The sequence below is a fragment of the Mustela nigripes genome, chromosome 15 (genome assembly GCF_022355385.1).
Source record: "Mustela nigripes isolate SB6536 chromosome 15, MUSNIG.SB6536, whole genome shotgun sequence".
NCBI classification, from domain to species: domain Eukaryota; kingdom Metazoa; phylum Chordata; class Mammalia; order Carnivora; family Mustelidae; genus Mustela; species Mustela nigripes.
In genome coordinates this window covers 52,814,801-52,829,345 of record NC_081571.1, presented here as the reverse complement: position 1 = coordinate 52,829,345, position 14,545 = coordinate 52,814,801, and the positions used below count along the sequence as shown (strand labels likewise).

Sequence of the window (14,545 nt, the reverse complement as noted above, 5' to 3'; positions counted from 1 at the left end):
GGCTTTTCTCTCTCCCCCCCACCCCTAGCATGTTCATTTGTTTTGTTTCTTAAATTCCACATATGAGGGCACCTGGGTGACTCAGTGGGTTAAGCCACTGACTTCGGCTCAGGTCATGATCTCAGGGTCCTGGGATCGAATCCTGCACTGAGCTCTCTGCTCAGCAGGGAGCCTGCTTCCCTCTCTCTCTCTCTCTCTCTCTCTCTGCCTGCCTCTCTGTCTACTTGTGATCTGTCTCTGTCAAATAAATAAATAAAATCTTTTAAAAAATTCCACATATGAGTGAAATCATATGGTATTTGCTTCCTCTGACTGACTCTTATTTTGTTTAGCATAACACTCTTTAGTTCCTCCATGTCATTTCAAATGGCAAGGTTTCATTCTTTTTTTATAGCTAAGTAATATTCCATTGTGTGTTTGGGGACGTGTATGTGTGTGTATGTGTATTTACCACCACCTTCCACCATCTTCTTCCATTGTGTGTGTGTGTGTCTGTATGTGTGTGTATATCCTCTTCACCCATTCATCAGTAGGTGGATATTTGGGTTCTTTCCGTAATTTGACTATTGTTGATAATGCTGCTATAAACATCAGGGTGCATTTATTTCTTTGAATTAGTACTTTTGTATTCTTTGGGTAAATACCTAATAAAATTGCTGATCATATGGTAGTTCTATTTTTAATTTTTAAGGAACTTCCATACTATTTTCCAGAGTGGTCGCACCCAGTTTGCATTCACACCATTGGTGTTAAGAGTGTTGCTCTTTCTCTGTATCCTTACCAATACTTTTTGTTTCCTGTGTTGTTAATTTTAGCATTTCTGGCTGGGGTGAGGTGGTATCTCATTGCAGTTTTGATTTATATTTCCCTGATGATAAGTAATGTTGAGCTTCTCTTCATATGCCTATTGCCCATCTGTATGTCTTCTTTGGAGAAATACCTTTCAAGTCTTCTGCCCATTTTTAACTGAATTATTTGGTTTTAGGATGTTGAGTTGTATAAGTTCTTTATATATCTTGAACACTAACCCTTTATCAAAAATGTCACTTGCAAATATGTTTTCCCATTCTGTGGGTTGTCTTTCAATTTTGTTGATCATTTTCCTTGTTGTGCAGGAGCTTTTTATTTTGATGAAATCCCAATAGTTTCATTTTTCTTTTGTTTTCCTTGCCACAGGAGATTTATCTAATAAGAAATTACTATGGCCAATGTTAAACAGGTTACTGCCTGTGTTCTCCTCTAGAATTTTTACGTTTTCATGTCTCACATTTAGGTCTTTAATCCACTTTGAATTTATTTTTGTGTATGGTATAACAAAGTGACACAGTTTCATTCTTTTGGAGTTTTTCCAACACATTTATTGAAGATACTTTTTCCGTTGGATATTCTTTCTTGATTTGTCAAAGATTAATTGACCATATAGTTGTGGGTTTACTCCTGGGCTTTTTATCTGATTCCATTGATCTATATGTCTCTTTTTGTGCCAGTACCATACTGTCTTGATCACTACAGCTTTGTAATATATCCTGAAGTCTGGAATTAGAAGAAGTATTTAAATACACTGAAGCAAGACAGGCAAACTTTGTCAAATACATATGGGTTCTTAGAAAAATCTTGTAAGTAGACGATCTGGGAGGAGTACTCTTTTCCATCTAATGTTAGAAGAACTGAAAAAAAAAGTTAATGAAATTCCCAAGTGTATAATGTCAAAAAAAGTGATGACTTTCAAAAATTTCTTTGAGGAACTGAATGACTAGAACTTGCAAAGTCTGTTTCCCATTCTTCATATAATTTCCCTCTTAAGTGGCTCATTCTCAGCAAGATCTCTGACCACCTGCATTCAAATTAGTGTCACTCTTTCACTCTCTTTTTAACACTTATAAAACTTACATGAAATCAACCAGTTGTTATTATATATATATATGTATATATATATATATACACAAATATATTATATATATATGATATATTATTATATAGTTAGGTATTTATTAGTCTATCACTTGTATGTCTCCCCACCTCTCCATGTTAGCATATAAGCTCCATGAGTTTACACCATAGAAATTCAGTAGATATTGAATTAATCCTTCATTATTTAAAAGGATGAGTATGCATATGCTATCACCACCACCCAGTTTTAGGGTATGTGAGAGACATGAGAAGGCTATTCCATTAAGTCTTAATTCTCCAGGTGTGGCCTGGCTTGGGAGGGAACATATAAGACTTAATCTTATCAGGTCTTTTTTTCCCCTCTTTGTTGTGTTTTCATTGTGTTCTCATTGTTGTGATGTAGTTACTTAATTAAGTTCTGAACACCTATTAGAAGATTCTTCAATAGCCATATTGTGAATCTAACTTCTCATGGCAGGCTTAAAGTTATTCCAGTATTTGGGATGGAGGTAGGGGTTATCACCCAACTTGGGCTGATCATTCAGAAAACCCTTCTGAGGAAGGCATCTGGGCCTATGTAGCTTTCAAACTGGCTTGGAATCAGATTTCTTTCTGAATGCCTGGGCAGAATCCTGACCCTCACCTTCTGACAGTTACCCTACTGGAGGCCTTTCGATTGCAGCTCTCTACTAATAGTTTAGTGAAAAATGCTGAGAGTATCTTTTCCTCTTTATCTTGTGTTCTTGCTAAACTGACTGAGTTCAATAGCAGCTCTGGAAAGCATTCTAATAATCTCCAAAGTGTTTAAGAAGCATTACTCACATTATCACAGAAACATGTCTTGCTCCAGAAATGTATTTACTGTTCTTTTAGAAACACAGATGCAGTCTAGGTAAATAATACAAAACAGTTACTTTCTTGCCAAGGGAAAATGCTGTTTTTGTATTTATCTATTTAAAAGGCAAATGAAATCTTTTGTACTGAGGGAAGATGTATGCTAGATCAAGATCTTAGACTTGCTCACTTCTTATTAGCCTATATATTTATTTACCACTATCTTTTCAAGTTTATCTTTATTTGGTTTACCTGTGGAAGACCTTCTTTTAAGTCAGTCTGGTTATAATAAAATATATTGTTTTAACTCCTTCATGGATAGGAGACATGGGTTCTGTTAATTTACCATCTAGAAGTGTGTTGTAAGAAAAGGGTCTTGGGTAAATCTTGGAATGATAAATTTAAAGTCATAACATTTAGAGATGATCTATTGTCTTACAAAGTTTTAAACTTATTTAGAATGTCAAATGTAACTAATCCTTTGTTGAGAGAAAGTATGACTGGATGAACACTAGCAGCAAAGAACAGGCATTTTCTGGCTTTCTTCCTTCGAGTGCATGATGTTAAGAGCTATTCCATTTACAGTTAGATGGTCATTTTCTGAATGGCAATGTTTTAAGTGTGATGACTCTTCTTTATTGTATCTCAACTACATGCATACAATTTAACATATATTATGTGGTTGAAGTAATTCAAGTTATTGATGTAAATCTATAAAATACTTAATATAAGCAAAGTGCCTGGCTCATGGTATATACTCAGTAAATGAATATTGAATGAATGTGTCCTTGCTACTTTAATTCCATTTCCAATATTGAAATACCATGTAAATTCTGTGGAAAACCATTGCTCATAAGATTGGAAGGGGAAGGCATTTTCAATCTGGAGCTCTGTGGTATATTTGTCAAAGAGCTCTAAGTGCAGCTAAAGCAGCTGGCTAAGGTAGAAACTTTAGATATTGCTATTGGATTTATTTTGAATACAAGAAGAGAAGAAAATTGTTTACTGTGGGAGTTCTGTCGATTCTCCTCTGTTCTTAGACATAGTCTAGAGACCCGATAGAGACCAAAGTATATGAGCTAGTCTGAAATGAGTGTGCACATTTCTGAGCCTCAGGCATTTTTTTGTTCTACCCTATTGTCTCTTAGAGAAAATCTCAGAATGAGGTAGTGGGAAGATTTGAGGAGGTCCAGAATTCTGTTTTGTGCTCAGCACCGTGGGGGTGAGGAGCTGAACTGCTGGCCACTGGTGTGGTGCATGACCTGGGTGTCATATGTTATCTGACATCACTGTTGAACTCCTGGTGGCTCAAAAAATATAAAATCTAATGAAAAGTAGTACACAGAGCCAGAATGAATCAGCTATTTATTCCTTCTGTATTGGAATTTATTTTTAAAATGAAAATTAAGCCTTAATTTATAAAATTTAAAAACCCTGAGTCATGAAGTGGGAAAACTTCCCAAGGGACATTAATTTGTCCCTCTTGCATATCTAGTCAGCTACATAGATTATACAAAGAAATTGGGAATTTGGATGAATCTTTAACTTACATTTTGTCTTTTTTGAGAGATTCAACTGTTCTTATCTAGGTGGTTTGATGTTTTGGTGATATTCATTCCTGCAAAATTCCTGTGAATTAGGGAAGTGGAAAAAATTTTCTCCCGTTTCCATAACACAATGTCCTATGATGAACTCCTCTGTGAATTTCCACATCTGCCTTATATGCTTCCTCTGGGCATTAATTTCCTAAAAGTTTAAATATCAGTCAGCTGTGCACCCTGCCTGCCAACTGCATCATGGACAGATCACTTTTCATGAAACTTAGTTTTGGCATCAGGTCACGTTTAACATATTTTTATGATTATTGCTGGCACAGAGTATAGAACTGTGCGTTTATCTCTTATGAAAGCTGGAATAATGTAAATGCCTTACACTTGTAAGACTGAAGGGAAGGTTAAATAGTAATTATAGAAAACACTGAAGTTCCTGCCACACAATAACTGTTTCCTATAAAGATGGACCAAAACCTAATGCTAACTGCCTAGAGTTGGCTGTGATTTTAAATATGTTAATTGGCTTTTAATTGTAAATATATTTTTACATTTTGAAAAAGAGAAAATTCTTCATATAACACATAGAAAGCACATTACAACAGACTATGAAGATTCTCTTCTTCTTCTTCTTTTTTTTTTTTTTTTAAGATTTTACTCATTTATTAGAGAAAGAGATTGTAAGCCCAGGGAGGAACAAAAGAGGGAGAGAAAGGGAGAGGAAAGAATCTCAATCAGACTCTGAGCTGAGCATGGAGCCCAAGGCAGGGCTTAATCTCACAACCCAGAGCTTATGACCTGAGCCAAAACCAAGAGTCGGACGCTTAACTAACTGAGCCACTGAGGTGCCCTAAAGATTCTCTTTTCTTGATATTATATTGTATCCTTATTTATTCTCTTTCTTCATTTTACATGATTGGGGATGTGCTACTTCCCAGAATTCCAACTGAAGTAAGTCAATGGTAGACTTTGAGAGTACAGGACAATAAAATATATAAATACCCATATTCTATTGTTTCTTTGGGCAGGATTTTCTGGAAGCACTATAGAGCACCATGCAGGAAGACAGGTGGTCTTGTCTTCATCCCAGCTCTGCTCTGCGTCTCTGAGTCAGTCATTTATCAGACTGGAATCTCAAGTTCTTCATCTGTAAAGGGGAAACAGCAAAACACTTACTGTGTAAACCCCATAGGGTTGCTATAATGCCCGAATGAAATAATGTCAGTGAAAATTCTCTGGAAATTGGAAGGCATTACACAAGTATAAGGTATTAAAATTGCCAAGGGACTGTTGAGATTTTCCTAACCATTTCAAAACTAAAATAATCACTGTGGGTGGAGACCCATGCATGGATTCTTCCTAAAAAGAATAGTGGAAAATAAGCAGTTGTTTTCTGGAATTTTCCACATTTAATGACAATAGTTACTACTATCATTTGAAATTCTAAGAAAAGATAAGTTATTGGTTTCTTCACACATTTAGTAATTTTAATCTTTTCTATGTATGATATTCCTTATTCCGTGCCTTTAATGACTTATTATTTTTTAAAATTTCTTTTCAGTGTTCCAGAATTCATTGTTTATGTACCACATCCAGTGCTCCTTTTTAATATTTTATTTATTTATTTGACAGAGAGAGATCACAAGTAGGCAGAGAGGCAGGCAGAGAGAGGGGGAAAGCAGGCTTCCCGCTGAGCAGAGAGCCCGATGCAGGGCTAAATCCCAGGCTCAATCCCAGGATCCTGAGATCATGACCTGAGCTGAAGGCAGCGACTTAACCCACTGAGCCACCCAGGCTGCCCTTTTTTTACCCAGAAACCTGAATCATATTACTCTGGGGGAAAGTGAGATATCTATCCATGGAATAAAACTGTTTTGTAATCATAACTAAATCTGGAATGCAAAGGTATCTGACAGATTTCAGTTTAAGCTGCCCAGTATCTAACATTGGAAGGGAAATGTTCACTTGAAATCAAGAACCTTGACAGTATGTCAGTAGGATATAAAACTTGATCTCTGACAAAAGAATAGCATAGGATATTAGATAACATGGGGTGACAACATTAGGATTAGTAAATGACATTGAATTTTCATATCTCAAAACACTTTAATGTGGTTTTAGAGACATAAATGTCATTAGTTAACATATGTTGGAAATAATGTACATCTACGGTATCATGTGTTCATTCAATAGATATTTTTCTCATATGCTATATGTCAGGCACTGTGTAAGTCATAGGATACAGAGGTGAATATGTCGGCCTTTTCCTCTGTATTGATGGATTAAACCAAGGTTAAATCTTGAGTATTTTTAAAAACCTGTTCTCCAGTCCTAAAGATTCAGATTTAGAAATTCTGTAGTGGCATCTGAACAAGTAGATTAAGAAACACCATCATCAGTAACAAAAGCAACTCCTTTGGGGTTTTGATGTGTCACTCTTGTTAATAACCACTACTCAACATGCTAATAGGTGGGGACAGACGTAGCAAGGTAAGAACAATTTCTGAGTCATGAACAGGATATTATGGCATCCCAAAATAGGGACACTGAATCTGTTCTCAGAGGGGGTTGGATAGGGAAGTATTTCTGGAGAAGGTGATATCTAATCTCAAATATTTTGTGTTATTTTTCTAATTACAAACTTAATGTAGGGAACCAATGAAGAGCACACACATAAAAAATAAAAAAAATTACCATTTAATATCTGACTTTGATGGTCTTAAATTTTGCTATAACGTGTAAAGAGTAGGTCTTTTTTCCTTAACTATTCAGTTTTGCATATTCTAGATTTTTGGATTTAAGGTCTTTAATCAATTCTGAAATACAGGGAAATATATCATCATTACCTTTGAATTTTTCTCTCATCCTTTTTGTCATTTTCTGGGATTTCTGTTGTGTATATGTCAGTATTTTATTCTGTTCTCCCTCTTAATTTCATCTCTTTATAACTTTTTTGTTTTTATAGATTCTGCAGTTTATTTCATCTATTTTATTTTATTTTTTGACTGTTATATTTTCAGTATCCAGTATTTCCATTTGATTATTCTTTTTGACTTCTGGTGACTGTTTCATACAATCTATAACCTGAACTATTTCTTTGAGAATTTTATTCTTGTTTTTTGTCCTACTTTATGTAATAAAGCTTTTCTTTGTAACAAATGTCCTTTGTATTATTTATCTATTGCCACACAACAAATTTATGACAAATTATCTTAACACTTAATGACTTTAGAAAACAGTAATCTTTTTTTTGCCATTCATGGTTTCTGTGGTTCTGAAATTCAGACAGTGTACAGTAGGGGTAGTTTGTTTCTGTTCCACACTCTCTGGGGCCTCAGCTGGAAGACTTCAAGCATGGGGACTGGAATGATATGAATTGCATTTTCTCACATTTCTAGTAGTGGATGCAGGTGTTGGCTGGAGGCTGGCTGGGGGTGTCTACAAGAAAACCCAGATGTGACTTCTCTATTTGGCTTAAGTTTCCTCACAACATGGTGTCTGGATTCCAAAAGAGAAAGAGAGAGAAGGAAAAAGAAGAATCAGGCAGAGTTGTAATACTTTTTTGGACTAGCCTTGGAAGTCAGATAGATCACTTTTTTCTTATTCCACTCTTTGAAGCAGGCATGAATCTCTGTCCAAATTCACAAGGAAAGAATATAGACCATAAATCTTGGCGAAGGGAGTGAAAGTTACACTGTAAGAAGAGCATGTTAGAATGAATGAACTTACAGGTGTGGGCATCTTTGTAAAGTATAATTTCTCATATACTCTTTATCATCTAGTTGTTCTTGTCCACGAGCTCAGTTTCACTTGGCGCTATAACTATACTATTTATAATTTGCAAGGTGTGATGAGCCAGAGAACTACCTTTGTAGACCAAGAATCTAAGACAGGCTTCTCTTTCTCTTCCAGAGAGAGGATTCTAGAAATACTTCTTTATTTCTCTGTGAGAAGTTCTTACAGGTTAGTTGTTTATACCTGAGCTCTCCCCTTTCATTCCTATATATGTCTTAATTAATTTTTTTAGAGGAATTCAGTAGCTCAAGCTAGTTTATCATCTGTCAGGAGCCGAAGTTTTTTTAATATCCTTCTTTACCTAGTAGTCTATAATTAAAGCCTTGATTTCTTCTTTGCCCTAGGAACTATTTAGAACAGTGTGGTTTTGTTTCCTTACATTTCTGTTTGATTGGGGTTTTAAATTTATTTTTTAAAAAATTTTCCATCTTTATTGCATCATGGTCAAAGTGACTTACACTATTTCTACTTTTTTGGAATTTGAAGTTAAATATATATTTTTTGTTACTGCTTAAAGAAATCTTGAAGAAAAAGTATTATTTTTTGGGGGGGGAGCTTTTTTTTTTTTTCCTTGCTTGGATTCCTTTTAGAATTCTCTTTTTATCTTTGAAATTCAGAAAATGTTCAAGCCAGTTCCAGATAATGGCCTCTTTTCATTATTATGATGTTACAAAACAAACCATTTTAATTTGCAAGTTCAGGTTTACATATACCTCAGGATTTTTTTCCTATATTGTATCTATAATTATTCCTGGGGTTTCATATCTTCCTTAAAAGGGCTTTTCCATCTATTCTTAAATCTCAAGTTTATTAAGCTATTTTGAATGCAGTCAGATCTTTAGTCTTATCTGGAGTGATTTTTTTATTAATGTAAAGTAAGTAGCTTCTAATTATTTAATTTTCTTTCAGAATTTATATATAGTTCAAATAGCAGTGATTTAAAATGACACATTTAATGATTTTAAAATTCCCACATATGTTTAGAAATAATTCTGTGCTAGCATATTGTGCATTGATCTATTTTTCTATTTCTTTTGATATCTCCAGTACTGTTTTAATTATAGAAGCTTTACATGTATTTTCATACTATTTCAAGGCACATTACCTACCCCCCCCCCTTTTGGTGTTTTTCAGATTTTCATATGTATGTTTTCCAAATGGACTTTTGAAATTCATCTAATAATTTTGATGCTTATTACTTCTATATTACTACCAATCAGTACTCTAGGAAAGAAATGTTCTACATTGCATTGTCCAATATGATAGTCACATGTGACAATTGAGCACTTGAGATTTGGCTAATGCAACTGAGGAACTTATTTTTTTTTTTTTCATTTCTGAGTATTTCTTTATTAGAAAAGAAATTAACCATTCACACTGGAGACTACAGAAGGAAATTAACTTAATATGGAAATTCTAGAAGAAACTTTACAATAAGGGACTCAAGTTTTCATAAAGTAGAAAGAAAAAAGAGAGAGAGAAAATCATTTTGGACTGTGTTTCTCAAATTCAGCCACTTTCTCAGACATATTCTTAAGAGAGGGTTTGCAAATTTTCTCTGATAATATTTAAATTTTATATTTTATTTCTCTTTATAATATAAACAAGTTAATACTCATTCAGGATTATGTGGACAACCATCTTACATAACAGAGGAGCTACAGCCACTGTATTTGTACCTCTGATCCTGGCGGCGTCCACTAAATGAATACCAACCGTGCTTAAATTTTCATATGGTGTTTCTCAGATTGGGTCCTCAAGACTCTTCATGGAGTTGTTGAACATTTCCTATGAGATTTGTGAGTTGTCAAGGTTAAGAACTGGTTCAGAGCAGAAATTCTCAAGATGGGATGGGGTGGGATGGGGTGATGACTGGGGAGACGGATGTAGCTTAGAAAAGCACATTCAAAATACCTATTGTTTTTGTAATGCAAATTCTATAAAGTCAGACTCAATAAAATAGGCATCAGCAGAAAACCAGTTATAGATTCATCCTAGAAGGTGTGGGATAAACTTGGTTGAAAAACACTGGCTTAGAGGTAGAGGAGTCCTAGCATATAGAGAATAGTCAGTAAGAAGCATGTGTCAAAGAGAAAGAACATCCTTTGAGTCACTGAGTGAATCCTAAGCCATAATTTGTCACAGCTTTTTCAAACCCAAAGGGCCAGTTGAGAGGTACTCAAGATGTCCATCAACCTTCTCAGACCTGTGATTTGGGGCGAGCTGATCCACTTTTAAAATTCAGTCAAAAGAAGGAAAAGCTGTTTTTGCCAAAAAATGTGCCCTGCTTCTTTTGTGCTCTCTCTCTCTCTCTCTCTTTTTTGGTGAATGTATTTCAGAATTTTAAGGAAAAAGTTGTTAGCCCCAGAAACATCCACCAGGACGTTTGGTCATTTGCAATGCCATCCAGCTCTCAAGGGGGATATCAGCCTGGGGGCTGCTCTGTAATTAGTGTAGAGCTCCAATTTGCTGCTTCAACAGTTCTCCACTCTGATGCATTTTGATCAGATTAGTGCATCCACCTATACAATCTTTAAAGACCCAAGGTACTATTCTGGCTCCTGTGAGCTGTTGCAAATAATCCTGAATCTTGATTGTGTCACTGATGGCTATGATATTGTCAAATTCCAAAAACCCTTGTTTGGAGGGCAATGGCTGAGGAGTTCGTAGATCCTTCTGCAGTAGAGGCAGGTGGGCTTGACGAACACAGCCACCTTCTCAGGTTGGATTTTGCTGTCCACAAACTCTTGAGCCCATGCTGACAGGCAGCTGCCTCCTGGGGAGGAGTCCTCAATTGTAGGTATTGCTTAGGGTATAAACCCTTGAATTTTAAATTTAACATAATTTAATTATATTTAAATTTAAATAGCCACATATGGTAATGGATACTGTATTGGACAATGAAACTCTAAGGCCAGAAATAAGTAGGGAGAAAATAGATCATAGATATTCCTATGAGGGGCCCTTTATTTTTCTTATTTTCTTTTTAATATGTGCTGATGTCAAAGTATGCAGGTAAAGTTCTTTATGCAGGCTTCTCTTCAGCCTAGATTCATGTCCAGGGACATGGTGTGACTGTGACCTGCTTTCTTCTTGGTGCTACTAACGATTGCATCAGGGAAGGGACCCACCATATCTAGTAATCCTGTATGTCTTAGATTATTCAGTTGTCACAACAGGTCTTAAATGACCTATAATAGCAGAAATCGAGTGCTTCTCGTCTATTCCCCTATTTGCTCTCATCCTCTCAAATGGGAAGTTAATGAGTTTCTAACAGGAGCTCTTCTTTGACTCACTTCCCATGTTAATTAACTACTGTCACAGTTTAGGTAGTAGAATCTTAGTTGTTGCTTTCTTATTTTGATTTAGAATTTCTAGCATTCCAACTCAGGAATCCATAGATCCTGCTGCCTCAGTAACCATGTTGTATTGAATAAGCCAACCATCTGAATATCTGTCGTGCTGATGCTACATTCTTCTAGCTGTCTAGATCATTGTATTTTGTTTCATATGACCTTGACCCCTTTGCCATAACTGCTTGGATCATAGGTATCTGAATCTGATTCACAAATGCATAGACTGAGCAGCAATCTATGTGGTGGCATTAAAAAATAAGTTGAGCCAATTTATTTCTTTTCCAAGTCTGAGCTAAGAAAATCTAAGTAAATGATTCAGGGAGCCTTGCAGTAGTTGGTTAAGAATCCGTTAGGAAGAATCAGCACCATATCAGTTTTATTGTAGTCACTCACAGACTGATGAGGGACCAGAAACTAAGAGTAAGCAGAGGGAGCTAATTGGTTGCTACAGAACCTAGTGTGGAAGTGAGAGCCTGCTGCCTCACTTCCACCAGGTGAAACAAGTGCAGTTAAATAAAGCTGCCTCGGTTTCTGATGTCATTACAGTCCCAAAGTATAAAAATGTTAACAATAGCCATTTATTTAAATTTATATAATTTAGTATTTATTTTTAAACCATTTTATTGAGGTATGATTAGCACAAAAAACTGTACATAGTCAATGTATATATTATTTGTTTTCTGAGGATAACTTCTCGAGATTAGTTTCAGTTCTTTACAATTAAAAGAGTCTTGTCTGAAGGCTTGATAGAAGTTTTCACTAATTTTATATTTTGTTTGGTTCTGTTTGGGAGGAAATGGTGATTAGATACCTTTGCTCATGTCTCCCTTTTTCTTGAAAATTACCTGAGGGATGTGTGTTTGTGTGTGTAGTATGTATATGATAGAAGGGAGAACATTCAGGGTCACCTGGGTGGCTCAGGTGGTTAAGCATCTGCCTTTGGCTCAGTTAATGATCTCATGGACTTGGGATCAAGCCCTGTATTGAGTTCCCCACTTAGCTGGGAGTCTGCTTTTCCCTCTCCACTTGCCCCTTCTTTTCCCTCTGCTCTTCCCTTTCCTCTTGCCCCTCCCCCCCACTTGTGCATTTTCTCCCTCTCTCTCTCTCTCAAAACAAATAAAATCTTAAAAAAAAAAAAAAAAGAAGGGAGAATATTTAGGCAGAGAAAACAGTATAAGGAGTGAAAGGCAAGAAAACAAGAAGTAGTACAGTACGGATTAAAGTATGGATTTTTGTTTTGTTTATGCTGATCTTAAGAGATGCAAATGAGAGGAATTTTCTCTCCTTATCCTGATCATTCATTCATTTATGAATCTATGTATCCATCCAGCAACTGTTTGTTCAGTAACTTAATATGTGCCAGGCCCTGTTACAGGCAATCAAGATATATGCATTTGACAGAAGAGACAAAAAGGCCTGCCATCCCAAGGCTTAGGGGAGATATCATCAGCAATGAGAAAAATAAGTAAATAAATCTTTCAGCATATTACAGTGAAAAGTGCTATGGAAAAAAATACTAGATTAAGTAGTCTAGGGGAATTGAGATACCTATAGGGTGTAGAGAGAGATGAGAAATGAGACGGCATTTTTGTCCTCATCTCATGGAGAAAGTCAACTACTTCTGTTATGGTGTCCATTGGTCAGAAAAAAGGGTCTGAATAACATTTTGTTTCAGGACTGATAAAAGATGCTGTGAGGCGCCTGGAGGACATCCCCTTACCTAGGTTTTTCTTTGGGGCCTTATTTCTCTTGAGTGAGGCTGGAGTTCTGGATGGAAGAGGAGGAAATGGTCTTCCCAGAATAATGGGAGCTGTATGTGGGAAAGGTTTCCAGAGGATTTCCATTAGTGGCACAGACCTACCCATGTGCTTCAGAGTATTGCCACTCTGGCCAGTGGCTGTCATGAGTGTCTTATGAGCAAGGTGCAGTTAAAGAAGAGGGGGGCATAGTTATGAAGGACATAACCTGAGCAACATGAGATTAGTGTCCAGGGGAGGGTGGGGGAGCAGTTGGAAGGCAACCTCATGAATGAACAGAGTCACAGTGAAAGTGGTGATCTCCATAAACTAAAGGCCATGACTTCTATTTTTATTTCCCGTATACCAGAGAAGACTCCAGTTTATTTTGCAAGACCAGGGAAGTTTGACAAACTCAAAGAAAGAAACAGTGAATATTTTATTATCCTCAGAACACGATATGTTTGATTGAAAAATTAATGTTATGTTTCTTGATCTGAGTGTGAAAATCTTCATTCCTGCCACATATGTTAAAGAGTTTTGTCTTTACTCAACAGTCAGTGAAGAGATAATGAAAAATTTTAAGGAGAGTGACACCACAAATTTGTATTTTAAATACAACTTTGTGTTGATGGATTTAAAGGGCATGGACAATAGTTAGAAGCCATCACACATTTGCCAGTGAGAGTTGATAGAGTCCCCATAGAGTAGAGCCAATAGGGAAACTGAGGAGAGTTTGTTTCTCGATTGAGAGCTAAAATTGACACTAGATCTGTGGCCCAAGTAACTGGGTAGATAGGTGTTGTATCATTGACACAAAAAAGACAGAAGGTTGGTTGAATTTATTATATTGTGGTGCCTGTGATATCTCAAGGAGATATTGAGAAGGTGCTGTCTAGGGTTAAGCTGGATACCTGAGTGTGATGTTCAGGAAAGTATTCTAAGCTAGAGTCATGATGTAGATTGGTCCAGTTGAGGGTGAAGGGAATTGAAGGCATTGGTAAGTATATTCAGCACGTCCCCAGGAAGAGGACAGGAAGGGACTTGGCAGGGATTATGTGTAGGATGTAGTCAGAGCTAAAGAGGCTGTATCAGAGAAAGTCTCTCAAATTCTTCATTAACCTAGTATCACCTTGATATCACAGAGATATATGTTCTTAATGTTTCAGATAATTTTTGTTTTGTTACTTTCAAGTAAATACCATGATGGTAAGTGAAAAATTCCTCCAGATACTTTTGGCAGAAAAAGAGCTCCATGAAATAATTCACACACACTGAAGTATTTGGTGGCTAAATCCATTTGTTAAATGCGGTCTAGTTTATACCCCATTGGAGATTCATGATAGCCATTAACACAAAAGTTTCAAGAAAACCTTCTGCATTA

At 36.1% G+C, this 14,545-nt stretch overlaps 1 pseudogene; it reads right to left on the bottom strand.

The window, feature by feature from the left end:
• Positions 1-10,517: 10,517 nt before the first annotated feature.
• LOC132002675 (glutaredoxin-1-like) overlaps positions 10,518-14,545 on the bottom strand; it is a 91,866-nt pseudogene continuing 87,838 nt past the window's right edge.